The sequence below is a fragment of the Mastomys coucha genome, unplaced genomic scaffold (genome assembly GCF_008632895.1).
Source record: "Mastomys coucha isolate ucsf_1 unplaced genomic scaffold, UCSF_Mcou_1 pScaffold15, whole genome shotgun sequence".
NCBI classification, from domain to species: Eukaryota; Metazoa; Chordata; class Mammalia; order Rodentia; family Muridae; genus Mastomys; species Mastomys coucha.
This window is the reverse complement of record NW_022196897.1, coordinates 147,760,592-147,775,543: the sequence shown is the minus strand read 5'-3', so window position 1 is coordinate 147,775,543 and position 14,952 is coordinate 147,760,592. Positions and strand designations below refer to the sequence as shown.

At 39.0% G+C, this 14,952-nt stretch overlaps 1 protein-coding gene across 23 annotated transcripts in view; it reads left to right on the top strand.

Moving 5' to 3' along the window:
• The window catches only part of Ptprt (protein tyrosine phosphatase receptor type T), a 1,176,099-nt gene that overhangs the window by 863,033 nt on the left and 298,114 nt on the right, over window positions 1-14,952 (top strand). The window lies entirely within an intron of this gene.

Here is a 14,952-nt window from a genome sequence, read left to right as displayed (position 1 = left end):
TCTCTCTCTCTCTCTCTCTCTCTCTCTCTCTCTTTCTCTTTCCCCTGCTTTGTGTAATTGTTTATGGAGATGGGATTTATTGGTTCCTGAAAGACTGAAAGTACTCACTGGAGGAGCCATCTGGCTCTAGTACTGTTTACTCTCATTTCTTTTTTATAGAATGCTTAATTAATTTTTTGTCATTGTGCTTTGTTTAGTAACATAGGATTTTCAGATGCCAAAAGCAGGCTTAGTCCCTACCCCACAAACACCGAACACCCATTGTTCTATTTCTAAACAGTATATGGTTTGAAATTCCTATTTGATATGAGAATTAGTTTGGAAATTTCTCTTCCCCCAGTTGGAAGTTTTATTGGTTTATCATTTTACCTTAATAACTTCTCATTCTATCCCATTATATAAAGAGAATACAGCCAACATCTTGAGTTACTGAGATGATATATTATTGTGTGTGTGTGTTTCTTACTCTACACACCTTCTGTAATCTTGCAAGTATTATCATATTTCCCCTCTGCTGTATTTTGAGGCACAGCTTCTTATAATTGGTTGTTTGACTTTCTTTACATGAATTTGGGTGCTTCAAGTGGGCATGCACATAAGCATGTTGTATGGGTTGTTATATTGCTATGCTTAAAAGGATTTCACAGCCAGGTTTGGTGACATAAACCTATAATTTCAGCACTTGGGGAATGGATGCAAGTGGATCCAGAGTGGCTGCACTTTGAAAAGATGATTTCTTTGTAGACAGTGTTTGACCCGAAAGTATGAGGACTTGAATTCAGTCTCCATCACTGACATGAAAAAGCAGGGTACAGCTTTGCCTGGCATTCAGCATTGGAGAGATAGAATTAGTAGGGTATCTGGAGTGTGTTTACTGCCAAACTATCCAAATCCATGAGTTGTAGGCTTAGTGAGAGACCCTGTTCAACAAACTAAAGTAGAGAGTGATTGAGGAAGATACCAGATTAGGCCTCTGACCTCTGTGTTTATCCCCAAATAAACACAGGTGAAAATACACACACACACACACATACACGCACGCGTGCAATTTCAAGATTGCCTTCATCCAAGACTATCTTCCTTTGATTTCAACCCTGTAAGGATGATTGTGTCTGCATCGGTATCCACAGGTTTACCACTGAAGAACACTTTACTCTGTTTACTTTCTTTCTTGTCTCAAGTGGATGTTGAAGTGTTTGAAGGCAAGCTGAGGCAATCATGCCACTTGAATGCCTTCAGTATGTGTACTTTGAAGGGAAAGGCCGTCTCTTATATGTGCCATATGGTCATCAGACTCAGGAAATTTTAACATGACATAACCTGGCATCTATTTCTATAGTACATATCCAAACTTCCTCAGTTAATGTCCTTCAAATTTTTAAACTTTTAATTTGGGATCCAATCAAGCACTACGCATGCTATTTTTTTGGCATGGATATCTTGACTTTTTTTAATAAGTACATTATAAACAGCTAGAATATAATGGTGTTTTATACATGTGGTAAGGTCTGAAGTTTGATAGAGTTTTAAAATCATATTATAGATATTTTACCAATTTGTTTCTTGATGCCTTTTTGTCCTTGCTTGGTAATTGTTGGTCTTTATATTTCCATACAAAAACTTCTCTTTCTGTCTCTCTGTCTCTGTCTCTGTCTCTGTCTCTCTCTCTCTCTCTCTATATATATATATATATGTGTGTGTGTGTGTGTGTGTGTGTGTGTGTGTGTGTGTGTGTACATATGTGCATGTGTGTGTCACACATACACACACACACTTTTCAATTTTACTTGAACCTATATTCTAACACCTGTGGTTTAATTGTTGCAGCACCGTCTTATGTATTAACAAGTAACAGTAGTTTTCTGCCATCATCCACCACCACTCCATTTTTTTAAAGAAAAAAGTTTTGAGCACTATGTGTTACTGTAAAGAAACAGCAACTTTATTAGAATTGCCAAATTAGGATCATCTACATGGGCTCAGGCTCTCTGATCCATATTTTATCGATTTGCTTTTTTGCCGAGGGAAGTGATGCATCAATTTTGGTGGATCACCAGCTCCATGGCATGTGATGCTTCACTCCGCACTTTTGAATTTCTGCCCATTTATTCATCTTTAGTTCAGCACAGTTATTTAACACCCATTCTACCTAGCCCCAGGCTAGTGGTCGAAGATATTATTTTACATCATCTTGAAGAAAGCACTTTTCACTAATGTTAGTCTTATGTGTTTCTTGTCTTATTTGCAGCTGGGTTTAGTGGACCTTCTTCTGTAAGAGTTTTCCCATTCCTTCCTCTCTACCATTTTCCATGGTGTGTAGTTCATTTATCTTTACTTTAAATCAAATTATTTTACTGGGTTCTTTTACTAAGTTTAGAAGTCTTTGAGCTGATGCACTTCAATAGATTAGATGATGATCAGACTACACATGATGATGAACTGATTTCTTTCCTAAGATCTTTATCTCCTGTCTTGTGTCTTGTTATATTGGTCAAAATTATCCCATTTTACAGACAAGTGAAGTGGCTCACTCAGCAACTCAGACAGAGTGAGGGGCAGAGCTAGAAGTAAATATTCCATCTTGTTTTAGTTCAGTTTCTCTCCCGAATAGGTAGCTTATTCACCGATCGAAGTAGCATCTCTCCATCTAGTTGCATCTTCCCAAAGAAAATTTGCTATGCTTACCATACATTATTTTTTTAAAAAAATGATTCATTTGTACAATCTGTATAGTTCTATTTTACTGAAAGTAAAATGTATGTAATATATTTTGATCAATATTTCCACTCCCCCCAACTTCTTGCAAATCCTCCTCACCTATCCAACTCCAAGCCTTTTCTTTAGAAAACAAGCAAATAAGCAAACAAAGAAAAATCAGAAAACAAAGCACAACACACACACACCATGAAAACACAAAATCAGAAACCATAATATATGAGCGAAGGACCAGTAAGACAGTCAGATGGGACGGACAGTTGTTCATAGGGCTAGTCAGAAAAGAAAAAAAAAAAGATGCCACCGCCAACCCCCCATGGAGAGAGACTCTCTCCCCAATTCCCCAGTGTTCCCTCAGTACTATTTTGACTAGGCAAATAGAGACTAAAACCCAGAATTTACAGTCTTGAAATAAAGGTTGGCTAACTAAGACATATTGTAAATTTCAGCTCTGTAGTTGCAAGTGACCTTTAATGTGGAGAATGAAATTGCAAAGGTAGATTCTGTTGGGGATTAAAGAACTCAACTTGTTTCTTAGCCCATCTTGTTCAGTAGCACGAGTCATTTATCACAGCATTTTTTTAGCTTTAAAGTTTGCACATAGTTGCAGGCAAAGCATGGACCTTAGAAAGGAGAAAGACCATCTGAAATTACTCACCTCACTTAACAGCCTTATGGTGGTCTAATTTATGATCCATAAAATTTACCCAATTAAAGTGTACAATCTCAATGACTTCTGGTGAATGGATAAAGTTGGGTAGCCATCAACCCAAAAGTATCTTAAAATATATCCACCTGATCATAAGACCCCTTGTGCCCATTTGCAGTTGATTCTTGTCCCCATTCTTAGTCCCAAACACTCACTCATCTGATTTCAGCCCCTATAAATTTATCTTTTCTTTGCATTTCCTATGAATGGAATCATACACTAGGGGTCTTGTAGATCAGGCTGCTCTTATTTAGTATAGTGCTTCTGAGCTTCTTCTGTATAGACTATATCAGGGTGATTCTGTTGTTGCCGCTGCTATAAGTAACACTCCGTTGGATGGCTACATGTACCTCATATACTGTTTGTCCACTTGGTAGCCAATGGGCTTGTAGATTGTTTTGTATTGTCACGTCACTGCAAACAGTTACTTGCTTTTTTGTGTGTTCTTATGTGTCTTCATTTCTCATGGATAGATTTCCAGGGATGGAATGTCTGAATAACTGGTAGTTTAGTGTTGACTTTTAAAGGACTTCCAGACTTTTGTTCCCCAAATGGTGATGCCATATATGAAGGTCCCAGCTTTTCCATCCTTGCTAACAATTGTCTGTCCTTTGACCAGTGACATTCTAGTGAGTGAATAGAGTAGCTTATCATCATTATCTTGATTTATATACCTCTTTATGTGATTAATGGTGTTGATCATCTTTTCATTAGCTTATTAGTCACTAGTATTTCAAGTATCTGCATTTTTCAGTGGGCTGTTTATCTCCTTATAGAATGGTAATGGATCACTACATGTATTGGACATATGTCTTATGCATATGAGTTAGAAATATTTTCTATAAAGATATGACTTGTGTTTTAACTTATAAAATAGTGTTTTGAATCCATTTTTAAAAAAAGTAATCTAATCACATTAGTTTTTCTTCTTTCTCCAACAATAGATCATCATTTTGGTGATACATTTATATATTATTTCCCCAGTCTGAGGTCATGAAGATTTTCTCTTTTATCCTGTAAGTTTTATTGTATTAGCTCATCCATTTAGGTTTATAATCCATTTTCTGTTAGTTCTTGTGGGCAGTGTAAATTTAGATTTTTGCAAGTGGATATTCAATTGACCTAGCATCATTTGCTGAAAAGGCTGTCTTATTGCTGTTGAATTGTCTTTGTCAGGAATCAATGGATCCTAAATGTGGAATTTATTTCAGAATTTTCAATTCTCTTTTATTGATCTGTATGTCTATCCTTCTGCCAGCATCTAATGGTATTGATTTTCATAATTTACAAAATCAGGAACTGTAAGCTCTGCAATATTGTTCTGTTTTTTCTAATTGTTTTGCCTATAATGGCCATTGCATTTCCATATGTAGATATAGATATAGATGATATAGGTATACATATAGGTAGATATAAATATATATCACATTAGGTTAGCAAAGTTTCTTTTGATTCTTGTGTTACTCGGTTTTCTGTTTCTGTGGCAAAATACTGGAGACAATTCAAAGGAGGAAGGTTTATTGTGGCTCTTAGCTTTAGGAATTTCAGTCCCTTGTCACTTGGCATTGTTATTTCTGTGCCTCTGGTGAAGCAGATTGCAGATGGCAGGGAACATGTCCTGAGCCAAAGGTGCAGAAGGCAGAGAGAGCAGGGAAGGACGGAGGACACAACATTCCCTTTGAGGCTACACCCAGAGCATTGTACTTCTTTCTTTAGGCCCCAAGTTTCCACCACTTCTGATAACACCGTCAGGCTACTTATCTCCCAGTAGATCAGTCTGCTAATGATGGCAGAATTCTCCTGATCCACAATCCTTCCCAAACTCTCACCCCTGAACTTCACTGGGGACCAATCTTTTAACAAATGAGCCTCTGGGGACATCCCAGATCTGAAGGGTGAAATTATGCTAGTGATTACATTAAATATTCAGATACATTCAGAGAGAATTGTAATTTTAACAAGATGGACTATTTAATACATGAATGTGGAATCTCTATTTACCTATATATTCTGTAATTATTTTTACTTTGACTTATCTAAATATTTCACATAATTTGTTAATACTGTCTTAGTGTTATGATGTTGTTATGAGTAGTGATGTTTGGTTAATTGTATTTTTAGAATGCTTTTCTCCAGTAATGAAATTATCATCTATGTTTATTTTATTTTATGTTGCAGTTGAATATTTTATTTTTGTTGAAGTCATTTACTAGATTGAGGCGGTATATGTGTGTATATAAAACCCTTTTAATTCTCTGCATATAAAATCCTAACATCTTCAAACAAAGTATATTCCTTCTCGCTTTCTATACTTGGTGCTACAAATTAATTAAGATAATTGCTAGTTACATTTACCCCATTCTAAGAACTAAATTCTCAACTCTACCATTGATCAGACTTCCTTACTGTAGAAGAAAAGCATTCAATCTTTTGCCCTTGAGTGTGATACTAACTTTACATGTTTCAGAGGTGACATTTATCAAGTTGAAAAATTCCTTTCTATCCCCTTTTCCTTTCTGTGGTATTTTTATCATAAATATGTATTATATTTTATCATTTTTCTGCAACTGTTGAGATGATTATGGGATTTCTGACCTTTATTCTGTTAACGTGCTATTCTGCATTCATTAAAGTTCCAATATTAAACCAACTGGCATTGCTGAGATAAATTTCATTAAGCTACAAGATAAAATCCTTTTTATATAGTAGTGGGCTCTATTTACCAATATTTGGTTATATATTCATTAGCAGTAACACTGCTGCCATTGTCTCTTACTGTAATATTTCTCTGGGCTTGTATTAGGGCCCGGTCACAGGAGTTGTGTTTCTATGGTAGGTTACTTTGGACTGTCATTATGGTTGGATTCAGAAGTAGCTGTGAGATTAAGGAAGCATGCCTCAGAGGGCACCAAATGGGGATGTGTCCGGGGAGGATTAATTGAGGAGGCCTTCCTGGAATGTGCTGGTATTATGCTATAGGCTGCAGGTCTGGAAAACCAGCTGCTATAGGAAGTCTCTCTCTTTGCTTCCTGGTCGCCATGGTATGAGCTTCTCTGCTCCTCCAGCCATGGCAATCTAACACTTCCCAAACCATGACCAAAAGAATTAATTAATTATACGTTCCTAAGCTGCTTTTCTCAAGATTTGTCACAATAGCAAAAGTCAGTGTAATGAAAATTCATTAACTCCTCTATTTTTTACATAGACTTGTGCAAATTTGAACTACTATTTTTAACATATTCCTGACTGTGGTTGCCCTATGGCCAGCTGGTCTCCTACTCTTGCCAGCCTGTCTTCTGTACCTGCTTCCCTTTAACACACCCAGCATTCAAGGGCTGGTTACTTATCAAGCAAAACTAGGGATGCTTGAACACATGCACTGTAGCAGTTGATCTGATAACTGAAGTGTCTATCTGTTGCCTAGTGGCAGTTGGTGACCATACGTGGAATGGATACATTCGATAAAGAGAGCATTCATGTCTTAGGCAGGATGGATAGGGACAGTGTAATTTAAATATGCTTCCTAGGACACTGTACAGTTAAAATGTATGGATTATTTATTTCTAGAAGTTTTCATTTTCAGACGAAAGTTGATCATGGGTAACTGAGATCATTAAAAGCAAAACCATGAATAAGACAAACTAGCATGTGTGCAGTCCAGTGACACTGGCTGCAGGATGAATGTCTATAACAACTTTCCACTGTTGATTTTCAGTACTAAGTTTGTTCATGCGGGAAACAAAAATAAAAGAAGCTAAAAGATTCACCAACATTTTCCTAAATAATTGCGTTTTAGAATTGTCTAGGGGAAATTCATTTTCTCTTTCACTTTCCAAGATTTATATAATGGCATTGCATTTTTTCTAAACAAAAATAATTGTTTTAAAATCCAAAGGGTTTGGCGTGATAAGGCAAACAATTTTATTGTGAGTGAATGCCACGACTAAAACTGAGGCTTCTGGAATCAGACTACATTCTCATGTTAGCTCAAAAGCTCAAACAGCACCATCTGTGTGAGAGACAGAATATTTCATGCTTCAATTTTCTGATTTTATCAGATGGAAATGATTATAGATAGCTACCTGACAGAGTTTCTGTGGAGGTCAAATGAGATAATAACCAGAATTCACATTTGCAAGAATTAGTAAGTGCTCAATAAATGGTTTCTGTAGATGAAGCCATCTTTTCAGCATGAATCACCAAGAGCTTGGAAAAGAATATCAACAAAGAAACAAGGAAGGAGAAACTCACTCTCATTCACCAGTTAAGAGAAGTTCCCTAGAAAGGGTGACATTTAGTCTGGGCTTTCTTGATTGGATGAGTAATTATCAGAGCGCAGAAGGGGCAGAGGGATACTGTGGGAAGATGGGAATAACATATTGAAACCTGTATGAGAAACAAAATGTTGTGGCATTCACCAGTAATCTCAGATTTCTGGGAGGTGCTCCTCAGGGACTATGAGTTGTGGGCCACTCTGGGGTACATGGTGTAATTCTCTCTAAGAAGGAACGGAGGGAACAGAAGGTAAAGGAAGGGAGGCAGGACAAAAACAGGGATCATTTTTAAAATCACTTTCCAGTTTTAAAATTCATTATGCAAATGTATTTATTTTTATTTGTTTTGTTTTCTCAGAACAGGTCTTATGTAGCCTAGGCTGGCCTCGAACCTGCTATGTAGCTGAGCCTTACCTTGATTGACCCACCTGTCTCAGCCTCTCAAGTACCTGGATTGCAGGTGTGAGCCACCAAACCTAAAAATTTACTTCTTTTACAAATACTTGGCTAACAAGTGTTATCAGTGTATTAAAGGGGGTGAAGAAGAGGTCTCACACATCAGATGCTCACAGTCTCAGAGCTGCAGGAGCCAAGGCTGCAAGCAAACTGTAGACAGAGGCTTCCATTGTGATCAAAAGCTTTAGAGGAAATAAAGCAAGACAATGACTTGAGATGTGATGGGCAAAGACTGGTAGTTGTGAATTATATGTTAGTGAACTTGGGATGCACCACCTTGGTAATTTTAAGTGATTGTGATTGCTAGTATGGGGTCCTCCTACTGAGTTAATAAATTGGTAAGTGCTGGAATCACCTGGGACTTATATAGTATATAGTCACTTCATGGCTATATACTACAATTATTCTGAAAACTAAGATAATATTGATGCTGAGATCCCATTTTTTACAGATTCTGGTTCAGTTTGCTTGGGGGTGGGGTCAAGGAATAACCATTTCAAGCCTGTAGGAGATCATGTTGCGACACTATCGGTGAGAGCTACTGAGCTGAAAGGCCCCTTTGGAGTCTGAGATGACTTTTCCTGGCTGTCACCTGAAGCTTCAGTGGTAGAGAAACCAAACCGACATTTAATGGTTACCATGTGATTCCATGATATGGTACTGGAAACAAACGCTGTTGAAAAATACTGTGGTGGTTTGAATATGCTTGGCCCAGGGAGTGGCACTTTGGAGGTGTGGCCTTGTTAGAGGAAGTGTGGCCTTGTTAGAGGAAGTGTGTCACTGTAAGGGTGGGCTTTGAGAACTTTCTCCTAGCTGTCTGAGGATGCTGAGTTGTCTCCTGTTTGCCTTTGGAACAAAATATAGAACTCTTAGCTCCTCCAGACCATGCTTGCCTGGACACTGCCATATTCCCACCATGACAATAATGGACTTAACCTTAGAACCTGTAAGCCAGCCCCAATTAAATGTTGCCCTTTATAAGAGTTGCCTTGATTGTGGTGTCTCTTCACAGCATTGGAAACCCTAAGACAAATACCTCACCGGACTAGTACTCTGATTTCATCCATGTCCCAGTGTTAAAAATCTCCAAGTATATAGATCTTCCTTAGGTTTTTTATATTAAAAACAAAATCCATAAAACTAGAACTGGAAAGGGAAGTAGACTTATTTCAGTATGAACCGATCAGGGTGAGAAGGAAACTAGTCATATCATTCTCATTTTTAAAAAAGAGGCAGAAGATATGAGATATACCTGCAAGACAGTTTACCAGCCCTTGCCTAGAAAAATGGTGGCTCAGTGCCAGGTCATTTCCACTGTCTCCATTCTCTGTTTCAGAGATGACTTTGTATTCGAGTCCAGATTCAAGGCAGACTTCAGGGGCTAGTTGGCCAGCACGTTTATATAGGACTTTGTCTCAACAAAATCAAGTGGAGAGATATTGACAAAGACATTTGATGTCAAATTCTGACCTCTACATACATGTAAATATATGCACATGTGCGCATACATGAACAATACATATGCAAGCCACACACACACCCATTGGGAATTGACCTGTTGCTATGTATACAAATGCTAAATTCTGAACCCCAACATCTGGCTGCCCTCCAGATGCCTATATCCTCCCATATACTTTGTTGTGTAAACCTTGCTCAATTTAAAACTTTTGGTTAATAAAAGGCTAAAACTTGTAACTAGGTAATAGAGAGAGAAAGGCAGGACCTGAGAATCAAGAGAGGAGTCTCAAGAGAGAACATGGGAGAGAAGGAGAAAAAAGAAGAAAGAGAGAAGAGAAGGCGAGAGGACACAGGTTGGTGGGAGACCACCATGAGAGGAGATGGACCAAGATCATGTGTCTGGAAAAGTGCCCTCTGAGGACAGACTCATGGAGCAGAAATAACCTGAGCAAGACTCAAACAGCAAGTAACACGGGACATATGGCTGGGATGTAAGTTAGAATAGCTCACGACCTGCTCAATCTATGATTACGGCTTATAAATAAAATACCATGCTTTTATACAGGGTAGCTAGAATAAAGATTTGATTAACACATACATACATACATACATACATACATACATACATACATGCATACACACATAAACACGGACAGGCAAAGAGAAAGAGATGAATGAAAGGAGGAGGAATACAAGTGTCTCTCTTTAAATCTTAGTGATGTACATCTGTAATCCCAGCACTTGGGTGGTAGATGTAAGAGGATCAAGAGGTTAAAGTCATCCTTAGCTATGCACTTAGTTTAAGACTAGCTCAAACTACAGAAAATCTTGCCTCGAAAAGGCAGTACAAGGAAGGATGGAAGGAGGAAAAGGAGAAGAGAGGAGAGGGGAGGAGAGGAAAGAAGAGAAAAGAAGAGAAGAGAAGAGAAGAGAAGAGAAGAGAAGAGAAGAGAAGAGAAGAGAAGAGAAGAGAAGAGAAGGGAGAAGGGAAAGGGAAAGGAGCTAAGGGAAGGGAAAGAAAGGAAAAAAGGAAGCAAAGAGATGAGTAAATTACAACGCTACCATTGTCCAGGCTCAAGGCTGTTTTCTCAGCATTGGATCACTGTTTCATTTACACCATGTGGACGCTGTTTAAAAGTACCCTGTAGGACACACTGCTGTTCCCTGTAGATCTGTCATGTGCTATGTTGTGCCAGTCTCCCAGGTGTTGTGTGCATTGATGTAATGATTCTCAGGTGTGACCTGCTTTGAAGGGCTGTTATTAGGCACCTAGGGATTCATTGTCTGACCCACATAAATAGTTGGAAATGCCTGAGATTGCCCAGATCTGAAAACAGAATGCATCTGCAGGCTCAAAGACTTTGGCTTGAGATTTTGGGATATTGGGCTGGGACCAGTTTTTCAGGACGTCACCTGTTAACATGCCCCTGATTGGCTCACCCACTTTTCTCTCCTGTTTGCCACCCTTACCATTTTATCTTGGAACCATTTCTGTAACATGCCATTTGACTTGGAGTCTGTCCCTGGAGTATGAATATGAGATAACACATGTCTTTTTTCTGGGAGAACGCAGACCAAAATGTGCACCTGCCTAAAGTTGGGCAACGTTCACCTGGGAACTTAAGCCCTACTTTCCATCTGTTATCTGAATCAACATCTCAGATGGGTATTACATCTGTCTGTAGGCATCTGCCCCATGTACAGAAAAGAACAGAAAAGAGGCACTGGGATTTTTAATAATAGAAAGTTGACTATGTATGTCTCATCAGAGGAATCGGGTGAGAGATGTGAGGTACTATCTAAACTCTTTGCTTTGGCATCAGAGACGGCAGGGTGATGATCAAGAGGCCATATTTCCCAAAGCTTTTGGAAGAATGTTGTATGTTCTACTGGAAGGAAGCTTTTGGAACCTGGCACAGAGTGGAATGCCCTTGTCTCCAATGGGAGGAGGTGCTAAAGCAGAAAGTGCACATTCTCACTGATGTTCTAGCAGCTACTTTATAAGTAAGATGGAGTTGGGACAAAGAGCAGTCTTCAGAGCCTTCATGGGGAGAGCCCCCAGGGAAGCCGTGCCAAGAAAACACCATAAATGCCCATCTTCTCATTGGGAGAGACAGAAGCCAACATAGGAAACTGCATGAGTAAATGCATCTTCAACTACTTTAAATTCTTCTTCTCTTAAGACACCAGGATTTTCATATTAAAATGTGCCTACTCCAACAGCCCTGCATAGTTCACTGCAACCACTTCTTCTCCAAGGTTGGAGATATAACTTCAAAGTAGATCATTCTCATTTAGGTCTATGTTGATCATTACCAGAGGGGTGAAAGCAGTGTGCTATTGACAGATGTATTTTCAGGAGAACAGTGAGAACAGTTAAGGTAGGAAAGGGAAACCCTCGCCATCCTCCCGTCCCTCTCCCCCACCACTTCCCTTCTCTATGCAGCCACTGTGATGCCCTTTCTGCCTTGCTTGTTGAGCGGATGCTGGATGCACAGGCAGACAGATCCATCTGACAGAAAGGCTTATGGGTTTCTGGTGACACTTGCAGTTTATGTCTGAATAGATAAGCTGCAGATGCGGTGGGCCTGTGGGAACTGCTGAGTTTGCTCCAACACAGTAATCCCATTCACATGTGTACCATATGTTGACTACATAGCTTAACCTCCAAAATGCCCTCATTCCCTCTCTCTTTGTGGTTTCATATAAGCTGGGATACCAACTAAGCAGTTTAGGCTACCAACGTTAAAAAAAAAAAAATACTCAGGTGGCCCTTTGTGCATTACATCGGTTTATGGGAAAAGAGCGTTTTTAAAAAAGGAACTGAACTGTGAAGGAGGTATGAGCTGCTTTTGCTGAATTGACACTCATAGATCAGTGAACCTCTCAGGTTTATCCTCATCCCTTCAACCTGATTATCAAAGATCTGCTTGTCAATTCAACCAAATTTAACAGCCAGATAAGGGATGATGAGGCTAAGCCTGTGTGGATGCTATACTTTCTTCCAACATCCTTGAACAACTGAATATCCAAAAACTCAGCAATGACCCGTTTTCTTAGATCATCACAGCTATACTCTCAGAGCAATGATGGGCAGTACATGAAGCCAGTCCTATATTAATCTTAATCCAGGCCATCACAGGTGATGGTGATTCTAAGAGAAAGGTCTATCTCCTGAAGATCTCCAAAGGCTTTGGGGTCTCAAGTGAATAACCAAGGATGATGGAGGGATTCAATGAAGGATTAAAAAGATTGGCTAAGAAACCAAGACAAAGATATTATCTTGTGGATATTGTTAAAAACAGAGGAGAATGACCAAGGCAATGATCTTATCTTGTGGGCATTGTTAAGAACAGAGAAGATGAAGAACAGGGACCCATAAGTCCCCGTTCTTTATAAGGCACATAGGAGTGAGTTAGTTGGATACAGATCAGGATAGGAAGATTGGGTAGAAGGCATGTTACCTAAATCCAGTACACAGTATTGTTAGATTCTATTGCTAGGCTCAGAAGGGAGCCTCAGAGACTGTAAACTTTCTGTTTTTCTTTCCTTAATGATCAGAGTCCCTTGACTAAGGGACCCTCCATTAATCAAGCTGTCATTAGCCCTCTTAACAGATGCAAAGCTTTACTTAAAGCTGTTGTTACACAAAGAGCAATGTGGATCTTGATGATTTTTTGCATTCATCCCTCTACTCCTGTTCACGTTTTCTAGGTTCAGGTCTTAGGTTTTTGTGATGTTTGAAAATGACTAAGTTTACCTGATAAACATGAGGGGTTTTCATTCAAGAACAACTCCAGAGGTAAAGTTGGAATGAGTTTGAATTACCATTCATGCATCAACTGCCTTCAGCTGTCTTATAGACATAAAAGACTCTTATACACACAGCCATGTGGAACCCTTGTCCCACTATGCATGCTCAGATGTCATCCACCCAAATACTTAGCCACATTTATTTGTATGTTGCTGTTTTTTATTAATTAATCGATTAATATGGGTATGCATGATGTGTGATGGGAGTATCAGAAGACAGCTCAATGGAGACAATTTTCTCCTTCCTTATTTACATGAGTTCCAGAGCTCAAGTCAACAGGCATGCTAGCAAATGTCTTTATCCTCCTGAGCCATCTTACCAGTTTTAGGCATCACTTTCATCGTAATACATTTAGGGGCTACAGTCCCTTATTTGGATATTGTGATGCTCAGCTACAGTATATGCTTCCTGTAACACTGGTCACATTCACCCGTGTCACTCATGTGCACTCTGGATACTCCTACAAAGGTATACATAAGACCACAGACATGCACACGTCCACCCAAACTTGTTGCTCATCCAGGGATGGCATGCACTCATATGCATTCCTTTTTTATTATTCACACAAATGAGCGTCCCTGTGTTCAGAGAAAATCAAGGAATATTTGCCCCATCAATGACGCTACATGTTCTTGGGAGGTTTGCGAGAGGAGTTCCTTCACAGCCTTTGTTCACCTTAGTGAAATAGTCCTGGCCTCTGTATCTTATCGTGCTTTTTAATCCAGTGTCCTTGGATGGACAAACTAGACAGAGGGCTGCTGTAGCCTATGCTGCTCTGTTTTCATCAAGTTTATGGCATGCTCTGAGTAAACAATGGGCACAACATCACAATTGCCTCACTAATTAACATAATTTTTACACTCTTTGAGTACCTGGACTTTTGTCTTAGATCACACATCTCAGAGTGCAATTGAATCCTTCTAAAAGATGTTCAAGAGAAGGGCACAGAACATTTCAAGGGATAAGAAATTTTTATCCAATTCGCAAACTTTTGAATAACTTTCACAAAGGAAATCATACACTTGGCATATGGTTGATATTCAATAAAGGCTGTCATCTCTACACACACGCTGGCACTTCCTCATATTCTTAGTTGAAGGGGATGATATGAGGTTACTTGGCAGGCACTCCTGGGAATCACTGTTTACCCTGATTAAAGATTCTGAATCCATCCAGATTTGGCTTCATTCTTGCTTTCAACTTTAATTCAATCTACTTTTATTCATTTCAACAAATGTGCATTGATCATTTGCTTAGAGTCAGGCATGCTCCTGGGCACTGCATGTGTGTGATGGGGGGAGTGTGTGTGAAGTGATTCAGAGATAACTACACTGAAATCTCACTTCTGTTAAGGATACAATTGAGCCATATTGCACTTTTTTCAAAATCAACTAGGCATTGATGAATGTGTTAGGCATAACTCATTCTGGACAGATCTATACAGGCTTCATGGATTAAATATTAGAAAGTCATAGGTATCATTAGAAGTCTGCTCTAGATTGCAAATTCGATCAGCAATAGGAGGA